Below are 15,322 nucleotides of genomic sequence, written 5' to 3' on the forward strand. Positions count from 1 at the left end.
ATGCCAGCTGTCAAAACAGTCTAGAGGGAAGCTATACCCTGAAAAGTCACAAGGAGGAGCTGCCCAAGGTTGTGGGAGCCTATCTCTTGCATCAGTGTGACATGGATGTGAGACATGGAGTCAAAGTAGATCATTTGAAACTTTAAGGTTTAATGACTGCCCTATTGGATTTCAGATGTGCATGGGGCCTGTAGTCGCTTTGTTTTGGCCAATTTCTCCCATTTGGAATGGGTGTATTTACCCAATGCCTGTACATACATTGTATCTAAGAAGTAATTAAGTTGCTTTTGATTTTACAGGCTCATAGGTTGAAGGGACTTGCCTTGTCTCAGATGAGACTTTGGATTTGAACTTTTGGGTTAATGTTGGAATGACTTCGGACTTTGGGGGACTGTTGGGAAGGCATGATTGTGTTTTGAAATGTGAGGGCATGGGATTTGAGAGGGTAAGGATCAGAATGATATGGTTTGGCTTTGTGTCCCCATCCAAATCTCATCTTGAATTGTAGTTCCCATAATCCCAATGTGTTGTGGGAGGGACTGAGTGGGAGGTAATTGAATCATGGAGGTGGCTATCCCCATGCTGCTGTTCTCATGATAGTGAGTGAGTTCTCACAAGATCTGATAGTTTTATAAGAGGCTATTTTCCCTTTGCTTGGCATTTCTCCTTCCTGCCATCATGTGAAGAAGGATCTGTTTGCTCCCTTCCGGCATGATTGTAAGTTTCCTAAGGCCACCCCAGCCATGCAGAACTGTGAGTCAATTCAACCTCTTTCCTTTATAAATTACCCACTCTTGTGCAGTTCTTTATGGCAGTATGAGAATGGACTAATACAGGAGGTAACAACCTTTTCCTGCATTGGCTGATTTTTAATTTCAGTCCGTTCAAAACAATCAATATGCCAAAGTTGTATACTTTGGAGTGACATGTCCTGAACTCCCACAGAGATTATGTCATAAGAAAGGGGCAGAAGAAGCATCACCAACTCTAAGGAACCAAAGTCTCTCCAGCCACCAAAATGAATGCAGTCGCCACTTAGGGGAAGTGGACAAGGACAGAACCACCCAGAGATGATGGTGAGAAAAGGCAGAAGGCCTGGGAGCTGGAAAATGACTCCATGGAGTAAAAGATCACAGCATCCTTTGGGACAAGACCGATGTTCATGACAAGGTAATAGCAAAAGTATTTTCTTTCTGATGAGGCTCTGTTCTTATACTCCCTCCCAGAGGCTGCAGGCCTGATGGTTGTAAGCCTTACTGGGCAGAGAGACACCCAGCCCTGCCTAGAGGTGGTGCTGAAGCAAGGGCTGGGGCTGCAGGAAATTTTAAATTTTAAAAACCAACTGAGAGCCAGTTTGCTCTTCATTATCACCGTGCCCCAATAGTTCTAAACAATATCAGTGACAAAATAGTCTTCTATGTAACATCTTTTTAGGTCTAAATTCTAGATCATTGCTATGCTTTCTGTTGAGTTTTGTTTTAACTGGAGTAAAATACACATAACATAAAATTTACCATCTTAACCATTTTTAAGTATACATTTCAATGCCATTAAGTGCATCCACATTTTTGTGCAACCATCACCATCATCCTTCTCCAGAACTTTTTTCATTCATTTTACAAAACTGAAACTCTGTATCCATGAAGCAACAACTCCTCATTCTTCCCTGCCTCACGCCCTGGCAACCATCATTCTACTTTCTGTCTCTTTGATTCTGACTGCTGTGGGCACCTCATGTAAATGAAAATATACAATATTTATATTTTTGTTGCTGGACTATTTCATTAACCACAGTGTCCTCAAAGTTCACCCAGGGTACAGTATGCGTCAGAATTTCCTTCCTTTTGAAGGCTGAATAATGTTTCATTGCTGTGTATGCTACATTCTGTTTATTCATTCATTTGTGGATGAACACTTTGGTTGCTTCTTCCTTTAGGTTATTATGAATAATGCTGTTATGAACATAGGTTTGTAATTATCTCTCCAAGATATGGGTTTCAATTCTTTTTGGTACATACCCAAAAGTGGAATTGCTGGCCATATGATAATTCATTTTTTTTTTTTTTTTTTTTTTGTCATTTGAGGAACTGTCATGCTGGTTTTTTCCATAGTGTCTGCAAAATTTTAGATTCCCACCAATGGTACACAAGGGTTCCTTCCATTGCTCCACATCCTGCCGACACTTGTTATTTTCTGGTTTTTGATGGTAGCCATCCTAGTAGATGTGACATGGTATCTCCTTGTGATTTTCTTTGCATTTCCCTAATGATTACTGATGCTGGGCATCTTTTTGTGTGCTTATTGACCATTTCTACGTCTTCTTTGCAGAAATATCTATGCAAGTCTTTTACTCATTTTTAAATCGGGTTGCTTTAGGTTTTTTGTTGATTTGTTGCATTTTAATACTCTCTTTGTATGCTTCAAGCTAGAATTTTTCTATTACCTATCTTTTGATAAACATTATATTCAGCAAGGAAGTTAATTTACAGAATGCCCATTGTGCAGTCAATCCCCCAGACAGGCAGACTCAACCACACAAGTTCTTTTACAGAGTATGTTTATAATAGGAAGGTTTCATATAACTTCAGGTGCAGTTTATTTCTCTAACCCATACAGAACCACATCTTCCTGCATTAAAATATATTCTAAATGAAAAATGATAGAACAGTAATTATGACAACAGAGAAATAGAATTTGAGCTATTTCAATTCTGCCATTCTATATGACCACTTAGAATTTTTATGTACATCTAAAATTTAAAAGAGTGTGCTAGACACAAACTTGTTGTTTTACAAAATTAATAAATTTTACAAATTTTAGTTTATGCATAAAACATTTTACTGAATCTAAGCAATATCTTTAAATTTGAAATGTGCTTGTTTTTAATTATTAGTCATCCAAAAAAATAAAATGTGACATTTTTAATGGTAGTCAAAATTGGATCATTTGCAACATTTTGGTGTTATTATATTTTTCTAAATAGAATTGTTTTTCCTGGCATCTTTAGAAGCTTCAATAAAACAAAGTGTTTGTTGTCTGTATTTCTTTTCTGGCCTCTGTTATTATTGTTTATGCCATTTAAAAATTATTACTGAAAATAATTTTATTGTATAGAGAAGAGAGGTGCTATCAGTGGTCCACACTGGCGTCACACACAGTAAGTGAGCCACCAATTTTCACATCCTTCCCATGTCCTCACAAGCTTTCCTTTCCTGCATCAGGGGTGGTAACAGGGGACTGTGATGTAGTCCATGCAGAGCTGTCCTTGTCACAGGAAAGAAGAGTACAGTGTTGTCCCAAATGCTCAAAAAGTCCCCACTAAATGACTATGACATGATTAAAATCATCGTTTTAGCAGAATGATTTTTAAAATAGCTTAAATATAACAAGGGGATGAAGCAGAAGACAAAGAACCAGGAAGCAGCTGAACACAGAAATGCCCTCTGTGTCACAACAGTGACAGCCTTAAACAGCTCCCACTGCATTTCCCTCATGAGTGAAGGTTTCTCACTTGAACCGTGGGTAACACTGTACAACTTGTGTTCAACTCGGAGCTACCAGTCTGGAAAGATCAGCAGAACCTGACTTGAACAGTGTCTCTCAGACTATCCAGACGTGAAGAGGAGGATGCCAGGACAGCCGCCCCACTATTTGGGAAATGGAACAAATCTGGCCAGAACCTTGCTGGTGGAGGCCGAGTGGCAGCTGCCGAATGCTGAGCTGAGAAATGGCTAAGGCTGCCAGAGTCAACTTTCCTGATCCTTTCGGCTGGCTTTGAGGAGTAAAAAAATCTGTGGTTTCCATAAATCCAGAGCTGCCTTGGGCCCACGTCCAAACTGGCCACTGTCCTTCTGTTCCACAGAAACTTTTTTTTTTTTTTTTTGAGACTCCGTCTCTCTCTGTCACCTAGGCTGGAGTGCACTGGCGTGACCTTGGCTCACTGTACCCTCCGCCTCCTGGGTTCAAGCAAGTCTCTGCCTCAGCCTCCCGAGTAGCTGAGATTATAGGCACCCACCACCACGCCTGGCTAATTTTTTTTGTATTTTTAGTAGAGACAGGGTTTCACCAACTTGGCCAGGTTGGTCTTCAACTCCTGACCTCGTGATCCACCCGCCTCGGCCTCCCAAAGTGCTGAGATTACAGGTGTGAGCCACCACGCCTGGCCTCCACAGAAACTCTTACTGCCAAAGGTCTTAAACTCCTTTTCCTTTTTAAATAAAATGTGCTTTCTGCATTTAGCTTCTTTCCGAACTCCTCTACAGCGAAGCAGATGAAATGCGTTTGTTATTTAGGGGGAAAAGAAAATATATTCTTTGACATATAAGATTCTCTGCAACCCAATCCATTTTTGAATTCTATAGTGAAGTACAACATACAACAGAAACATGCACAACTTCTAAGTGAACAGCCTGATAATTTGTCACTAAGTGAACTTCCCATTGTAACTAACACCAGGTCAGGAAAGAAACCGTTACCAGCATCCTGGTAGACCTTGAGTCTCCTTCTAGTCCTTATTCTCTAGCAAAGTTAACCATTGTCCTCACTTCTATCATCATAGGTTAATTTTGCCTGCATTGAACTCTGTGGAATTTCACCATGTGTGCTCTTATATGACTGTCCCTTTAAGCACAACATTATGTACATGAGAATCATTTTGTTGTGTGTGTTCATTTATTCTCATTTCTATTTAGTATTCCATTGTAAGAGTATAACACAATTCATTTATCCAACCTGCTATTCATGGGCATTTGAGATGCTTTCAGTCTGAGGTTATTATAAATAGTGCTAACTGTGGATATTCATGTACATGTTTTTGGTGTCATGAATTTCCTTACTTCTCTGAAGAGTAGGATCTCTCTCAGAGTGCAATTGCTAGGTCATAAGATATGACAAATTCACTGATACTACCAAAGAATTTTTCAAGGTATTTGTACGGATTTAAGTTCTCATCAGCCGTGCAGCCATGTGGTCAGTGCCTAGTAGTATCACATTACAGTTTGCATTTCCCTGATAACTGATACAGTTTATCGCCTTTCCCTATGCTTACTAGAATTTCAGAAGTCTATTTTATTAAGTACCTGTTTATGTCTTTTGCCTACTTTCCTGTTGGGTTCTCTGCCTTTTTCTTTTTTTGTTTTGTTTCTAAATATTTTTTATTATTATACTTTAAGTTCTGGGGTACATGTGCAGAACGTGCAGGTTTTTTACATAGGTACACACGTGCCATGGTGGTTTGCTGCACCCATCAGCCCATCATCTACATTAGGTATTTCTCCTAATGCTATCCCTCCCCTAGCCCCCAACCCCCCAACAGGCCCGGACGTGTGATGTTCCCCTCCCTGTGTCCATGTGTTCTCATTGTTCAACTCTCCCACTTATGAGTGAGAACATGCGGTGAGGTATTGCTATTCACAAGAGGCCATTAGCTGCGGGGGTTCTGCCTGCAGACCTTGACCTAAATGACAGGTGAATAAAACGTACACTGGCACACAGGTACTCTGTTTTGCCAGTCCAGCTGAGTGTCTGACCACCTACACACAAAGAAAGGCTTGTTACTGTGGCTGGCCTTGAGCAGCTCGCACTCTAGGCATTTATTTGTATACAATTAAAAACAGAAGTTCTGAGTCAACACACTTGTGGATTATTAATGTGGTTAAGAGAGTAGTTCTAGGAATTATTAAAGCTCAGGTACTGCTGTTTAAAGTAAATACTATTGGGGGCAATATCTTTAGTTGACTTCCTCCTGGGAGGGCTATCTGGCTCAAAGGTTAGTTAATGAAGGTACGGTAAACAGACTTCACTGGGGAAGCCTCTATTGTCCTTAGTATTTACCTTATGACTTAATGCTCTAAGGTAAGAACTGCCTGCCTTCAGCCTGTTCAATTATTACAAGCTATGTAACCTTTTGTCTTTCTAAAAGGTTTGTGACTACTTCCTATAACTTTCCTTAATATTTCTTTTTAATATTTCTCCACCATCCTAAGTGAATCACAACAATACAGTGTTTGGTTTTCTGTTCCTGTGTTAGTTTGCTAAGAATTATGTTTTCCAACTTCATCCAGGTCCCTGCAAAGAACGTGAACTCATCCTTTTTTATGGCTGCGTAGTATTCCATGGTGTATATGTGCCAGATTTTCTTTATCCAATCTATCATCGATGGGCATTTGGGTTGGTTCCAAGTCTTTGCTATTGTGAACAGTGCCGCAATAAACATACATGTGCATGTGTCTTTATAGTAGAAAGATTTATAATCCTTTGGGTATACACCCAGTAATGGGATTGCTCCTTGAGGAATCACCACACTGTCTTCCACGATGGTTGAACTAATTTACGCTTCCACTAACAGTGTAAAAGCGTTCCTATTTCTCCACATCCTCTCCAGCATCTGTTGCTTCCTGACTTTTTAATGATTGCCATTCTAACTGGCATGAGATGGTATCCCATTGTGGCTTTGATTTGCATTTCTCTAGTGACCAGTGATGATAAGCATATTTTCATGTGTCTGTTGGCTGCATAAATGTCTTCTTTTAAGAAGTGTCTGTTTATATCCTTTGCCCACTTTTTGATGGGTTTGTTTTATTTTCTTGTAAATTTGTTTAAGTTCTTTGTAGATTCTGGATATTAGCCCTTTGTCAGATGGCTAGATTGCAAAAATTTTCTCCCATTCTGTAGGCTGCCTGTTCATTCTAATGATAGTTTCTTTTGCTGTGCAGAAGCTCTTTAGTTTAACTAGATCCCTTTTGTCTATTTTGGTTTTTGTTGCCATTGCTTTTGGTGTTTTAGTCATGAAGTCTTTGCCCATGCCTATGTCCTGAGTGGTATTGCCTATGTTTCTTCTAGGGTTTTTATGGTTTTAGGTCTTACATTTAAGTCTTTAAGCCACCTTGAGTTAATTTTTGTATAAGGTGTAATGAAGGGGTCTAGTTTTAGTTTTCTGCATATGGCTAGCCAGTTTTCCCAACACCGTTTATTAAATAGGGAATTTGTATAGCCAAGACAATTCTAAGCAAAAAGAACAAAGCTGGAGGCATCACACTACCTGACTTCAAACTATACTACAAGGCCACAGTAACCAAAACAGCATGGTACTGGTACCAAAAAAGATATATAGACCAATGGAACAGAACAGAGGCTTCAGAAATAATGCCACACATCTACAACCACCTGACCTTTGACAAACCTAACAAAAACAAGCGATGGGGAAAGGATTCTCTGCCTTTTTCTTACTGATCTTTATAGTAACAGAGAAAGAACATAAATGAATGCCTTGTTTGCAAATTTTTACAGATATCTTCTCACACTCTATGGCTTGTCTTTTTACACTCTTAGCAATGTGTTTTAATAAACACAAGTTCATAATTTCAATGAAGACCAACTTGGCATCTATGGTTAGCTCTTTTTGTGTCTGGTTTAAATCTTTGCCTTATCCAAGAATCCAACTTATTTTCGAAGCCCTATTTAAAATCAGACAGTCTGGCTAAGTATCCATCTCATTTGAAAGCTGCTGTTCCCTATGGTAACCCCTCTGAACTCTGTTTTTCCTCTCTTCTTCTTCCCCACAATATGTAAATGCCATGAACAATGATGTTTAATTCCATGAGTTTGATTATATTGCTCTGTTAAAGTACATGAAAATCCCCCAGCACCATACCGAAACTTGTCTCTTGAGTCTTTTACATATCTGTAAAATTGTACATATTGGTTTACAAACCAATCTTTTCACTGCCACTAGACAAAGAAAGAACTGTCACTCTGGACCTGCCACTCTGGTGAGGCTATCTACAGCTGCCTTTCTTCTAGGAAAGAAGAAATTGTTCCTACACTGACAGAAATTGCCAACAGGAAAATCCTTCATCTGGCTTTTTAAAACATTCTTTCTCAGTAATGAGTTTTGAGATTTTCATACAAAATCTGCTATACCAAAAGCCAATCAAAATTTTGGTTGCATTTGTGGCACCGAGAAGACTTTGTGGAATTCGAAATCAGAAAAATTTGAACCAACTTGCAGCTCCATTGTTTGCTTTTTCTTGGCCACTGGGGGAAGTAGAGTACTTAAACTTTCTGAACTTCCGTTTCCATATCTGTAAAAAAGGAATGGTAATGACTATTTCATAGAGTCTGGAGGGGCCTTAGATGAGATAGATAAATTATCTGAAAATATTTGCATACTCTAAAACATGCATACATTAGAAGTCACCCATATTATTACTGCAATAATTAGGAATTTTAAATACAAATTAGATTGATAATAGCAACTAACATTTATTGAACTTACTGTATGTCCTCTGAAGCACTCTTATAAGCATTTTACATATCTTAACTCATTTAATTTCTTCAACAACCTATAGGTAGGTTTTATTAAAATGCTCATTTCCAGATGAGGAAACAGAGGCACAGAAAGATTGAGTGGCTCAGGGAAGGTCATACAGCTGCTGAAGTCAACAGAATGTTAGTCCAGGGGGAAGGCTGCATGCAGAGTTTACCTGCCTAAGAAAATTACACAGTCCCCATGGTCTTGGGCTTGATTTATAGAGAATCCTCAATGCCATATGGTGAGAACAGTAGGAGGGATTTGGAACTTCTGTCCAGACATCATTGTTAGACTGCTTCAGTGAAGGATGGGTTTCTATCACAACTTCACAGAACCTTTGTTTTAGAAGAAGGAAGGGAATTAATATAAGTTGAATGGCTACATAAATCTGTTATTAGGTACTTTACAACCTCACGACACAGATATTGTTATTACCCAATTTTATGAATAAGAAATGAAGATTTATGAAGATTAAATGGCTGGCTTAACATTCACAGAGTTAGGAATAGCATCAAAACTCAGACTCAGGTATAAGCAGCTCTTTTTCCTAGTGGTCCAGTGTGGACCACGGTTAGCACCTCTCTTCCTTATACAATAAAATTATTTTCAGTACTAATCTTAAAATGGCATAAAAAATAATAATAATAGTGGCCAGAAAAGAAATACAGAAAATAAACATTTTATTTTTTTGAAGCTTCTAATAATGCCAGGAAAAACAATTTTATTTAGAAAAATAAAATAAAACCAAGCTTTTCACAATTCATCATTTAACCAAAAAGCATGTATCACTTTTATCATCTGAAAAAAGGGAGTTAAAATAAGAAAATATACATATTCTCTAAATTTGAATTGAAAAAGTAGACTATAGCACACATGAAATAAGATAATTTCTCATCATCCTTTCTACAAAGTCACTTGGTTTAGGTTCCAATCACACCAGTAGGCAACCTAACTCTGCAGTCTCTTAGCTGTGTATGCAAGTTCGAAAGATCTCTCTCAGTAGAAAGCTGATTGGCTATTTTAAAGATATTATGGTCTGCATGAGAGTAACTGGAAAGATAGGAAGCTGAAAAATGATGAAGCCATTTTGGGGAACAGTGAGTCCATTAGGAAAAATTCTAATACTTCTGGTAGCAAAAGTATTTTAAGTCATACTTCCTGAACAAGAGAATAAATGATTCTTTTTGAGTTATGGGGTAATAGCCTTGTACAATAATTTATGAGGCTTATGTTGTAGGTGTTTACTATAAAATATTCAGTTTCTACATGTAAATTAAGGAAGGCTGCAGTAACAGTTTGCATAAAAGGGAAATACAGCCTTTTTGCTGCCTGTTTTTCTCACCGAAGAAAAGACATACCTCTGTGAGTACCCATGGTAGTGACAGAATGTGTCAAGAACACACATCAATCTGACCGAATATTTCACGTCCATGCTGTGCAATGCTGTGCAGTGCCATGGTCACATTTAATGCACCAGGGAAAGAACAAAGGAAGCCTATCATCTTTAATTATTAAGCACTGAAGAATAAAGGCAGAATGAGAACGTGTGGAATGTTCCCTTAACACCCTTCCAGGTTCCCAAAACAAGCTGGAGTTGATTCGCATGAACTCTACTCTTTCACAAACACAACCTTCTGCAGAAGCATTTCAGAAATTGCTCTGAAATTGTTTCCTACATTTTTTTGAGAGAGAAGCATTGTCTGAAACTATCTCAAGCATTTTATTCTATAGTACAGGAACTATTTTTATCATAAAGAGAACAATCCCTTTCTTAGAAGGGTACTGATTTAAGGATTAAGATGGGTTAGATTTGGTCGTTTGTTTGTTTGTTTGTTTCCAGAGGAGAGTCTACATGCTATTAAGAGCATGTAATCCTACTGTCTGCTGGCTCCATAACTCCCACATACTCAGTAACAAGTTTTTATAACCACCTTCCCTGCCACTGAAACAGCCTCCATTTCTTTCTTTGAGAGCTTGCTTAAATAGTTTCCACAAATGGGATCCATGGGCCCACAGGCAAGACAGACAATGGCAACTTCCTGTTGTCTCCCCATCTTCTCACCTTAATGTCCCCATCTCTGATGCATAAAGCCACTTGGAAAAACCTTGTTTTCAACACTGTACATCATGAAAATGCCACTGCCCATGCCAGAAGGGCAGTCGCTGAATATTCCTAAACCATCCATGCCTTAACACGGCAGAGTCCACAGAGCCCTGTGCAAAGCTGCCGAACATCATTCTTTCCCAATCCTACAACACTGCTATTGGGTTTCACCAAGTCTCTCCCAAGTAATTTTGTTAACTCGTATCCCATATACCTTGCCCAGAATAATAATGCCATGTTTCTTATGAAAATCAGTTTCAAAGACCCATAATCATGCTATCTCAAATCCAATCTGTGGAATTTGAAGGGAAATAGTTGCCATAATATCTTCTCCGTATTCTACCACTGTCACCTAAAACCCCTCCCACCTTCACCAATTACAGAAATTCTCCTGTGTGTCCAGATTCATGTAGATACTGGGAAGGGAGAAGAGAAGATGAGGTATGGGAGGAAAATGGGGATGATATTTATATGGATAGGAACTTGGCCTCAGCTCAGCCAAACTAAAAGCCTCAGATGTAAGGTTGAGGAATGCTGGACTTTATCTACATTCAAAGACGAAGGATTCCTTTGTTAGGATTTTCACTCGCGCCCGTGTGAAGAGACCACCAAACAGGCTTTGTGTGAGCAGCAAGCCTATTTATTTCATCTGGGTGCAGGCGGGCTGAGTCCGAAAAGAGAGTCAGCAAAGGGAGATGGGGTGGGGCCATTTTATAAGATTTGGGTAGGTAAAGGAAAATTACAGTCAAAGGGGGGTGTTCTCTGGCTGGCAGGGGTGGGGGTCACAAGGTGCTCAGTGGGGGAGCTTTTGAGCCAGGATGAGCCAGGAGAAGGAATTTCACAAGGTAATGCCATCAGTTAAGGCAGGAACAGGCCATTTTCACTTCTTTTGTGGTGGAATGTCATCAGTTAAGGCAGAAACCGACCATCTGGATGTGTACATGCAGGTCACAGGGGATATGATGGCTTAGCTTGGGCTGAGAGGCCTAACATTGATCATACATCACACATGGCATTTGCCCGGTAGCTGAAACAATATATTAGTTTCAGCTACAGGGCAAAACTGAGAGCTGTTGCCCAGAAAGTAAGAAACTTGGATTCTAGGGCTTGTTCTGCCCCTCCAGCCTGTGTCCACAGACACATATGAGGGCAAGCACCCTTGTCCTGTCCACAGCCCCATCAGCACAACTTGACAACTGTCCAATGAGTATTTTTAGCTGAAATTTCTTTGTGCTTTCGCCACCATCCATAAAGTTGAAATCATAACAGCTATCTTACCTGCCTAATGAGGCTTTAAAATTAAAACATATGTGTGAACACGTCTACTGAATGTTCCCTTTCTCCATGTGAGTGAAAACCCACCTAATGAAGTCTGAGAAGCACAGCATCGTGCTGCTATGACTCCTCATCTAGGAAAAGAACCAGGCCCAGCTCGCCAAATCCTCCTTTGGAAGCACTCCAACATCTCCTTCAGAGCTCCTTCACCATCTACGTATGTGAGTACCTCCTCCTCAAGATAATCGGCTTTCATTCAAGCCCTAGCCTTCAAAAAGCATTTTTTAAATGTGTTTATTGTTCTCTTCATCCCACATATCTTCTACTGTGTTTCACTGTTGCTGCAACAGCCAAAAGGCTGCAAGTTCCTGATACTGCAACTACCAGATGCTGGACTCTTCTTGCGTCTGGGTTCCCAAACGACCACGGAGAGCAGGACCCCTGCTGACCCTCACAGGACATGTAGCAAGAGGAAGAAGCATGCTTTCATTGTGTTAGGGCACTGGAATTTCCAGGGTTAATCTGTGACCTCTATGTAGCCTCGCCTATCCTGAGAAAGTCAGGCTCATGATAAAAACTCATTTTAGTTAGGCTTTTTAATGGTTTCTAACAACTTGATGAGTTACAAACATGCTGAGAGACAGCAGCCACAGTAAAAAGCCCTGTATGCCAGGGGTCAGGGCCCTGTATTCCAGGGGTCAGGACCCTGACCCCAGCCCCAGCTGAACCCACTACTTGCTGTGTGACCTTGGTCAACCCATTTTATTTCATTGTATTGTAGATTGGCTCGTTGTCTTCTTTTAACAAGTGAGAAGAGAAGACTAAATTAGCTTTTTAAAGAGCTTTCAGATCTAACATTCTATAAATGAACTTCTGGCTTCCTGTCTAGGAAGGTACCCAGTACCGATAACTTTCTTTCTGTGGCACTATGCTTTATTTTTTTAAGCTAAAAAAAAAAAAAAAAAAAAAAAAATCTACTGACTGACAATTGTTTGGAACCCAATCTATTTATAAGCTTAGGGTTACACTAAGGCTAAAATCTCATTTAATGTCAGGTTACGTGTAAATCTTGTATTTATATGAAAGTTGTTCTACCTTAAGAAGCAAATTTTGTTTGTGTGTATGCCTGTTTTTTAACCATGCAGTGAGCACTCCTGTCATTTAAGCAAACTTAGCACACAAAAATTAAATTCAATAGAATCCAAAATTTAGGAGCATCATTAGTAAGTAAAATAACAAAGTGCTGATAATCTGATTCAGAGCACTAAGAAGATGCTCTAGAAAGAAACATAAATGAAAAATAATGAAACTAAGCTGTCTTCAAAGCAATTGAATAGAGACTGTTGGAGAATGTCCCCTGTGATAGGAAAGTAATCCTTTTCAGTCCATAGGGCCCAGTTTTGGCTCAATTCTTGTGCCATGGAGCTTACAGCAGACAAGGAAAATTGTATTACAAGAGATCATGCATGAATGTTTCTGAAAGGGATATGGGAGAGCCAAGACTCTTTGTTTTAATATGAATTAAGTTTTCATCTCTGGTTTTGGATTTGAACTACTGGCTCTTGCTCAGGTTTTCCCTCTAACATGTGCCTTGGCTGTAGTGCTAAGCTTCAACTGCATCAATTAATGTCTCATGCTTTGCGCAATTCATTTCCTGCTTGTCGCCTCACATGTTACTTGAATCATTTTCAAATTCTCTCTTTTTAACAAACCTATACTTATCCCATGATTGGACACCGACATAATCAAGTCATGTTTGTTCATTCTCACTGCTTAGACCTGTGTTTGGGAAAATGAATACCTTTTACTTTTGAATAGCAGATAAAAATGCAAATTTGTGCAAGCTGATTTTGTCATAAATACTGATTACCATCCCTTGGTTGAGTTACCTGAGCCATATCTTAAACACACACACACACACGAAATAGAATAAGTCGTAGGTTAGAATTAAAATGAATAATAATTAAAATATCATCTTCTTAGAGTTTATACTATGTATAAATATATATACTTTCTAAAACTCATCTATAGTTTATAAAAATATGTGTAAAACAAGAAAAATAAATGTAATTAGAATGACATTTTGCAAATCGTTGATGAGCTTTCCTTTTCGCCTTTCTCTCTTCATGCCCTTTTACATTGGTCAGCCTAAAGCCTCCATATGTCTAGATTAGTATTTATTACAGAAGGCATTAATGAGAAAGAATGAGGAATATTCAGCACCTGACGTTCACAGGATTTTACAGGACAAGAGGCTTGAGGGCCAGGCATTGCCGAGAGGAAAAGTGTTTCCCAATCCCTTTCTCTCCTCCTTTGGCATATTTACCACAGAGCTGGGAGACCCATGCTCTTTCTTTTCTGTAGTTCAGGGAAGATATTCTTTCCACCTGAGAGGTAGAAGCCCTAAACTTGCTGCTCTAAGGTAAAAGGAAGATATGATTTAGGGGAAATAAAAGAAAAGCCTGCTCCTTTTTGGTCCCAAGAAGTGGTTGGAAGAAGAAACAAAAACAGGGAGAGGCATGAGCCTCTCAAATGCATCTGACCAACTTCCCTTTGGGCCCCGGGACCAGCTGAGGTGAGAAGTCAGGGAGAGTAAGCCAGAGACACAGGATTCCTCCCGCCAGCTTCCATCGCACTTGGGATTCTGAGAGGATTCCATCTTGAAGGCAGTCTTCAATGGGTGTGCAGCTTCTTCCGGCACAGGGAGGACTTGAGGTTTTACTCTCCCAAACTGTCATTGATTTTATAATGAGATAGACAGAAAATTGTGGCTATATATTATCTGACTGCAGAACTTGGGGGGTTGAGCTCAGCAGGGGTGTAGGAAGATAATGTGACTCAGTAGCAAGGACAGCAAGAGGGCTGCCTGGTCTGTGGCCAAATGTAAATCACCACTGATTCAGTTCCTACCCTATGCCTGGACTCTGCCATTCTCCAAGACACCTTAGTTCTTTCAGCACAAATGTGCATCCTAGGGGTGCTCATTGTGTCTGAGTTGGTTATGTCTTCTTTTTTATTTCTTTTAATGGAAAAACTAGAAAATGTATATTTTAAGATAAAATACGTCATGAATTTATACTAAATTTTTAAATTCAAAATCAGCTCTATAAGATGCTTATTTAATCTCATCCACTTTACATCTTCTTATACTCTGAAAATCTCATTTCTGAATGTCAAAAAAGCTAATTAATTCCTTTGCTCCATCATACACTGTAAAGACACAGTCTCAGAATAATAAACCAGTACTGGCCGGGTGCAGTGGCTCACGCCTGTAATCCCAGCACTTTTGGGAGGCCGAGGCGGGCGGATCATGAGGTCAACAGATCAAGACCAGCCTGGCCAACATGGCGAAACCCCATCTCTACTAAAAATGTGAAAATTAGCTGGGCATGGTGGCACGTGCCTATAGTCGCAGCTACTCGGGAGGCTGAGGCAGGAAAATCACTTGAACCCGGGAGACAGAGGTTCAGTGAGCCGAGATCACGCCACTGCACTCCAGCCTGGCAACAGAGTGAGTCCCCGGCTCAAAAATAAATAAATAAACCAGTACTATCATCAAACATTTATGATTTTCTGAGGGAAGCAATTCTTTTGGTCCTTAGGGTGTATCCCCATGGAAATGGACAGTAGAA

The sequence above is a fragment of the Pan paniscus genome, chromosome 7 (genome assembly GCF_029289425.2).
Source record: "Pan paniscus chromosome 7, NHGRI_mPanPan1-v2.0_pri, whole genome shotgun sequence".
Taxonomy (NCBI): domain Eukaryota; kingdom Metazoa; phylum Chordata; class Mammalia; order Primates; family Hominidae; genus Pan; species Pan paniscus.